The following is an 8,444-nucleotide window of genomic DNA, read 5'->3' as shown; positions in this document are numbered from 1 at the left end:
ATATAAATAAAAATACACAAACACCAGAGGACAAAATAGATGACTGGTATCTCCTAAAAATTAGACAGTCATGTGCATCAAAAGATTTTACAAAAGTCGCCCTTTGGGCCTAGAATTGAACTCACTTCTATGGCTTCCAGCCAAACAGTAGACAGGTGAAGAAGGGGAACATTTACAACAGGTAGGCACACTCCTTAGCACAATCACCCATGGGAGATCAGAAGGGCAGTATTTGCATAGGGGATAGCTCAGAGGGGAGGAATACATAGGAAAGAAGGACACAGGCAGAAGGTAACCACTGGGAGGAAGTGGAAAGAGAGCTGTTACATTATGGGGATTAAAAATTTGAAAATTAAAAAAAAAGATTTCCCAAAAAAAGGGAAAAAGAGAACCCACGGATTGGGGAAAAAATTGGCAATTACATAATGGACAAGGGGCTAATCTTTAAAATTTATAGAAAACTTCAACACCTCAACAACAAAAAGACAAATAATTCAATTAAAAATTGGGCAGAGGACATGAACAGACCCTTCACCAAAGAAGGCATTCAGGTCACCAACAAAATATGAAGAAACGTGTGTGATCATTAGTCATAGAGATATGCAAATCAAAACAACAATGAGATAACATCTCACCCCAGCATTAATTGCAAAGTTTAGAAGATGAGAAATCCTGGCAAGGGTTTCGGAGAGAACCTCATATATTGCTGGTGGGACTGTAAAATAGTGCAACTACTGTGGCAAACAATATGGCACTTATTTAAAAAGTTGAAAATAGGGATACTGTATGACCAGCAATCCCATTAGTAGGTATATATCCTAGAGAAATGAGATCCATGACACAAACAGATACATGAATACCTGTGTTCATCACAGCACTATTCACAATAGTAAAAAGATGGAAACAACCTAAACACCCATTACAAAAAAGGCATGGGGGCAACTTCTGACCTCCTTTTCCTTCACAAGGATGAAGGAAGGTACAGAACAACATCAGCAGCCCAAGGCTGATTCCTGAGACAGAGATCATGCTGCTACCCTTCAACCCTTTTTTTTTTTTTTTATTGTGATTTGGGTGAAGATTTACAGAGCAAATTCACTTTCCATACAGCAGTTCACATATACTTTGTCTCATGTCATTGACCACAGTTTACCACAATGCAACAGCTCCCCTCCCACTTCCTCCTAATAGTTGCCCATCCCTCCATACACTCCTGCCCCCTGAGCTGTCTCCCTGTGCATAAGCAGCCCTTCTTTCTCCCATGATTGTTCTCTCCAAGGAGTGTCTCTACTTGAGGTAAATGTTCAACTCATATGCCTGTATTTTGTTTGGCTGGAAATACCCTTCAACCTTTTTACCAATTCTGACATCAACCATGCTTCCCATAGCACTCACTACTTCTCTGCTGGGTTTGATAATTTGTTGCAATGGCCACACAAAACTCATAGACAATACTCATGAGTATGGAGTTTGTTAGGGAAGTAACAGGTTATAATTCAGGATAAGAAATGACCCAGGATATAGTTCTTCGATCAGAACAGCTTCTTCTCAGCCATGCTTCTCCCTGGCCTCTGCCTTACTTGAGCAAGTGCCACAAAGCTTTTTTAGTTCTGCAAATAGGTGCCCAGAGAGACACCCTACTCCACCAGCAAGCCTCCTGCCCAAAGGCACTCAGCATTCTCACTTTGTGGGCTGAGAAGCCCCTGCTCTGTTTCATGTCTATTTGTTTATTCTGTGGTCTCTGCTGCCACTGGCTCCCTCCCGTCTCTCTGTTTTCTCAGCACAGGGATCTAATGTCTGAGGACATACTCTACTACTGGCTGTTCTTTCTTTATGGTGGTGAGATCACACTTTCCACCTCTGAGATGGATCATTTTCAACCTCGCATGATGGCAAAACTGACCAATCCCCACATTAGGGTTCCAAACCTTATTTGCATGGTCCTACCACCACAAGGGTGCCATGTACTTTATTTCCATTTATTAGCAAGGTATCCAGTTCCCTTGGTGGGCCACAAGCACCTCACATTTGCATACTCCCATTCGGCCATCTGGTGGGAGTCATGAAGATCATGACTAGAAGAGCCATATTAAGTACTTCACTGCATCACACCTACCAACAGATGAATGGATAAACAAACAAACTATGGTACATAACGCAATGGAATGCTATGTGATATTAAAGAACAATGATGATTCTGTAAAAAAAAAAAAAAAAAAAAAAAAAAACCTCATAACATGGATGAACCTGAGTAAAATTAGTCAATCACAAAAGGACAAATATTGTATGAGACCACTATTATAAAAAGTCAAGAAAATGTTTACACACAAAATAAATATTATTTGATGATTACCAGGGGTGGGAGAAGAAGGGAGGGTAAACCTCTGGCTAGAAGGTAAACTCATATTAACTTGCATGAAGAGTAAGGCAATATACAATAAAGGGGATATCTGTTTTATAGATTGCTTGTTAAATTTAAAATAAAAATGAATAATAAAATTAAAATGTCTCCTTCCAAAGCAAAGACAGTACATGTTTGCTTGCAGCCTATTATAAAATATTTGTGTTTTCTAAGCTCAAGGTTCTTCAGTTGTGACACCAACCCACTGTGTGCACAGCATCCTCCTAGGATGCTCTGTGTTGTATTCTGGAAATTAGAGGAGGCAGATGCAAATATGAAGCTCATGCTTCTTTCTATGTTAAGAACAATAAAGTTCTTTGTTTTCTACACAGGAAAATTGTGTGTTCCACTTGCATCCACAAAACTGTGGCAGGGTAACTTCATAGCTTGTGACAGGGGTTGTGGTAGTTAAGGTTGTGTGTCAGTTTAGCTGGGCTGTGAGTTTGAGTGGCTTGGCAGCTTGATGTAGTTATTCCCCATGATGAGACTGGATATGGTGTAATTATCTCTATGGTGTGATCTGCTATGAGCAGTTAATTATTTGAAGGAGAGTTGCCTTTGGGGTGTGGCCTGCTTCCAGTATATATAGAAAGGGTCCTGCATTTAGTTCAGTCTTCATCTCTAGTTCCTGGAATTGAACAACTGGCCTGCTGCATTGCCTGCTGACCTTTGGATTGTTGGCTTCACAGCCTGTGAGCCAACAATCTGCCATTTTACCTGCCGATCTTGGATTCATAAGCCTCAGCAGTCAGCAGCTGCGTTAGTCAGGAGAAGCCTCCAGCTTGCTCCAGTGGGCCTAGAACAAGAGGCAGAACTGAAGCTCAAGGTCAAGAGGCCTCCACCCAGCCCCTGGAGCTGGCACTCTGAACTCAGACTTCTAGCCTAGCCTTCTCCTAGAGCTGGCACACTGAATTTGGACTTTTAGCCTGCTAAACTGTAAGAGAATAAATTTCTGTTTGTCGAAGCCATCCACTTGTGGTATTTCTGTTATAGCAGTACTAAAGAACTAAAGAAAGGTCAAAGGTGAGAAAATAAGAATCAGAAATTGCTAATGTGCACTCAAAACCAAAAAAACCAAACTCACTGCCATCTTGTTGATTCTGACTCATGGCAACCCCCATTGGGTTTTCAAGGCTGTAAATCTTTACAGAAGCAGATTGCCTCATCTTTCTTCCACAGAGTGGCTGGTGGGTTTGAATCACTGTCCTTTTGGTTAGCAGGCAAATACCTTAACCACTACACCCCTGGCGTGCACTGTTAGGAGATGATAAATAGCTATACCCAGCCATGTCATAGAGCTAAAACTGCTCTACAGGATACTGATTACCAGGCTAGATTAAAAGGTAAAATGCTTTGCACGAAAAGTGTTAACTTCCAGGCAATTTATTTATTGAGCAGGCTGCATATTTACCTTATCAAAGTAGCATCAACACACCAAAATTTTAAAATCTTAATCCAATGTATCTAAGGGTGATTTCCCAACTCTCAGTACATTCAATTTATTTCGCTGTCTTTCCAGCTATCTCCTAAGGCCTATCATGATAGAAGTAATAGTAGAAATTTCAAGGAAACAGATGTTAAGCTTACCATAATAGGCAGATGAATGGTATTTTTTACCTTCTCTGATTTTGTCTGAATTCATTTGTGGTGGTTTTATTTCTTATGGCTGATTCCGGGAAGGCTTCTAGCTCTGATGATTATTTTGTTTTTGTATTGCTCTTGCATATGGTGTTTATACTATCTTAATTTGCATTTTATATGTATTTTTGTTGTTGTTAAGGATTTCTGAATAACTCTGTATGATGTGTGACTAATGGGGCTGTTTTCTGGTTGTGGTTTGTGGAATATAATCTATTTCTATGTAGTCATATCTCTATTTTATGTTCCCAGTTAGAAAGTCTTTTGAGGCACCTTTTGATTGTTGTGCCTTACAGTATAATTTATATAATAAGTGCCAAATTTGACTTTCTGATAAGTACAATGTGTACTTAGCAGTGTGGTTTATTTTGCAGATAATAAGAGGTAAAATGTTGATTCTCTGAAAATAATTAAGTGTAATGAGGAAGCAAAAAAAAAAAAAAAATCCATAGGCTAAAATATTCACAAGGTAGCAGGTAGCCATCATTTTATAATAAGAAAAAATTTCCATTTATATTATGTTTACTGTTTTAGTTACCTAGTGCTGCCATACAGAAATATCACAAGTGGGGGCTTTAAAGAACAGAAATTTATTTCTCACAGTTCTGGATGCTAAAAGTCCAAATTAGGGTCTTGGCCTTCTCATCTCTTTCTCATCTTTCTCTTTTTTTTCCTCTCCTACTTTCTGTTGACTGCTAGCAATCTTTGGCATTCTTTTGCTTGTAGATAATCTTCACATGCTGTCTGTCCCCCACGTATACCTCTGTGTCTTATGTTCTTTCCATAACTCAGAAATGCTTAGATTTAGGATGCACCCTACTCTGTTATGACCTTATTAACATAACAAAAGAAAAACCTTATTTCCAAATAGACTCACATCCACAGGTACAGGAATCAACATCTCAATCCATATTTTGGCAGGGACACAGTTCAATACACAATATTTTCTTTAAGGAAATTTTGAACTTCGAAATAATAAAGTTTGGAGAGGTAACAAAATAAAAACTCATTGATCTGCCATATGAATGTGAAGTTGGAGTCTGGGATTTTGATCCCAGGACAGAAATTAGAATCAGGGTGAAAGACAGAGGTGAAGCCAGTGACATAGTTAGTTTACTAAAATAGGAGCAGTTAGCCACCAAAAAATTTCTCTAGAATCCTTTATTTTCTTCTCAATGAGATTCTATATGCCTTATGAGATTGAACTGACCATTGTCAAAATTAGTAGAAACGGGATTCATTGTAAGATTCAGAGCCTAATATCATGGTTTAATAACTGCTTTTGGCACTTCTATCCATCCATTCATTTATTCATCATGCAACTAACATTTATCGAGGACATAGGCCATGCTAAGCATTGTGCTAATTGTTGAGGAATAAAGTTGTATGCCAATATAGTCCCTAACATTGTGTAATTTACAGTCTAGAGGAAGAGACCTACATTAATGAAATAATAATGCAAGTAGATATAAAGTTATAGCTGTGATAAATGCTGTGAAGAAGTATGTGTTGCTTCAAGAGTGTATTGTATGAGAACTTAACATAAAAAAGGGAGACTATAGAAGGCTCTCCTGAGAAAGTGACTGTGGAACTGAGATCTCAAGGATACATGAATACATAAGAATTAGCCGGGTAAAAAGAAGTGTGTGTGTGGTGGTGGTGGTGGTGGGGATGAAAGCATTTTGAAATGTCTTTCCGTTTCTTCGATATACCATGCTTCTTCCAGCCCAAGAGCTCTGGTAGCATAGTGCCTAAGGCACTTGACTGCTAACCAGAAGGCTGGTGGTTCAAACCCACCAGCCACTCCTCAGAAGGAAATTTGGGCAATCTACTTCTGTAGTGATATGCCTCAGAAACCCAAGGAGGGGTCGCTATGAGTCGGGTCCGACTCAACGGCACATAACAACAACACAACATCCTCCAACCCATGAGACCAAGTGTGGCTGAAGCAGATACTAGAATGAGGTGATGTTGGAGAGGTAGTGTATTAGAGCTAAAATTCTAAAGCACTTGTGCCATTTTGAGTCTTGACATAAGTTCTGATGCCATTTGAGTTTCTTCTGTTTATAAAACCAGCAATGTGGCTACACCCAGACAAGTCCAGGAAAACCTAGGGAGAGGCAGTTTGCCCTCACAAGAGTTTGGTTGAAAGTAGATTATGTTTACACAAAGAACTAGGGTACTTGCCTGTTGTTATTAGATGCTGTCAAGTCATCTCTGACTTACAGTGACTTTATGTACAACAGAATGAAATGCTGCCCAGTTCTGTGTTAGCCTCATGATCCCTGCTATACTTTAGCTCATCATTGCAGCCACTGTGTCAATCCATCTTGTTGAGGGTCTTCCCCTTTTTTGTTGATATCCTTCTGCAGGGAATGATTCCTTCTGACAACGTGACCAAAATAGGTGAGATGAAGTCTAGCCATTCTCACTTCCAAGGAGCATTATGGCTGCACTTCTTCCAGGACAGATTTGTTAGTTTTTTTTAGCAGCCCATGGTACTCTCAGTATTCTTTGCCAACACCACAACTCGAAAGCATCAACTCTTCTTCAGTCCTCCTTATTCATTGTCCAGCTCTCACATGCATATGAGGCAATTGAAAATAATATTGCTTGGGTTAGGCACACCTTAGTCTTCAAGGAGATATCTTTGCTCTTCATCACTTGAAAGAGGTCTTTTGCAGTAGATTTGCCCAATGCAATATATCGTCTGATGTCTTGACTGCTGCTTCCATTGGTGTTGATTGTAGAACAAAGTAATATGAAGTCTTTGACAACTTCAATCTTTTCTCCATTTATCGTGATGCTGCTTATTGGTCCAGTTGTGAGGATTTTTGTTTTCTTTATATTGAGACGTAATCCATATTGCAGACTATAGGCTTTAATCTTCATCAGTAAATGCTTCAAGTCATCCTCACTTTCAGCAAGCAAAGTTGTGTCATCTGCATATCGCAGGTTGTTAATAAGTCTTCCTCCAATCCTGATGCCACGTTCCTCCTCATATAGTCCAGCTTCTCAGATTATTTACTCAGCGTACAAATTGAATAAGTATGGTGAAAGGATACAACCCTGACACACTCCCTTCTTGATTTTAAACCATGCAGTATCTCCTTGTTCTGTTCAAATGACAGCCTCCTGGTCTATGTACAGGTTCCTCATGTGTACAACTTAATGTTCTGGAATTCCCACTCTTCTCAATGTTATCCATAATTTGTTATGATCCACACAGACTAAGACAGACTCGGAAGAATGAAGAGGGCATCCACTTCTCAAAGAATTGGCCAATGAAAACTTTATGAATAATAGTGAAACACTGTCTGATACATACTGAGTGTGTCCTTAATGATTTACTGAAAATAGGTGCATGTTATCTAATTTAAATTAAAGGTTGGGGTCCTGGTATTGTCTTGCAGCTGTCTAGTGGCTATGACTAAGAGCCACATACTCATGAGTCATACCTTGACCACCAGAAAGCCAGGTGGTCAAGCCCCAGAACCCAATCCTGTAAACCTTTTTACTCTTCAATTATGTATGTATTCCAATCATGGTCCTTTTCCCACTTATGTAGTCCCACCTGTGACAGTAATGAATTGACTTGCCACCAATGATGATTTTGTGATGATTTCTTTCATACTCTATCAAATATAATGAACACCATGCCTGTGACTATGTGGACTCCATTCAGTTTCTATACTGTGTACATGCTGATGGTTTCCCTCATCCCATATGATTGCCATTGTTTTTCTTTATCTTGTCTAAGACTTAATAAAAGAACATGCTTAACCTGAGGTCTTTTTTCCTCTAGCATAAGGCTCAGAAACAAGTGAGGAAATTTATAGAGAAAACTTCTAATGTCATGACCAGAATGTTGCTAGAAATGTGGATATTAAATATGCTTCTAATGAAGCCTTAAAAGGAAATGAGGAACATACAATTGGGCTTTAGAGGAAAGATGATTATTGTTATAAAGTGGCAAATGGAATTGGCTGAATTACATTAGAAGAAAAGAAATAATAAAGATTTGAACAGAAATAAACAAAACAGAAAATAGAAAGACAATAGAAAAATCAACAAGACTAGAAGTTGGTTATTTGAAAAGATTAATGAAATTGACTAACCACTGGCAAACTTAACAAAGGAAAAGAAAGAGAAGATGCAAATGAAATGAATAATAAATGAAATGGGTGACATCACAACAGAACTAACTGAAATTAAAAGGATAATATCAGGATACCATGAAGAACTCCAACAAACTTGAAAACCTAGAAGAAATGAACAGATTTCTAGGACACACTACTTACCTAAACTAACATAGACTGAGGTAGAAAGTTTGAACAGACCCATAAAAAAAAGAAGAAATTGAACAGGTCATTTATATATATATCAACAATAAAAAAAGTCCTAG

This window comes from Orycteropus afer, unplaced genomic scaffold, assembly GCF_000298275.1.
Source record: "Orycteropus afer afer isolate SDZICR_OR568_19922 unplaced genomic scaffold, OryAfe1.0 scaffold00327, whole genome shotgun sequence".
Lineage (NCBI taxonomy): Eukaryota > Metazoa > Chordata > Mammalia > Tubulidentata > Orycteropodidae > Orycteropus > Orycteropus afer.
The sequence above is the reverse complement of the archived record's forward strand: the minus strand, read 5'-3'. Positions refer to the sequence as shown.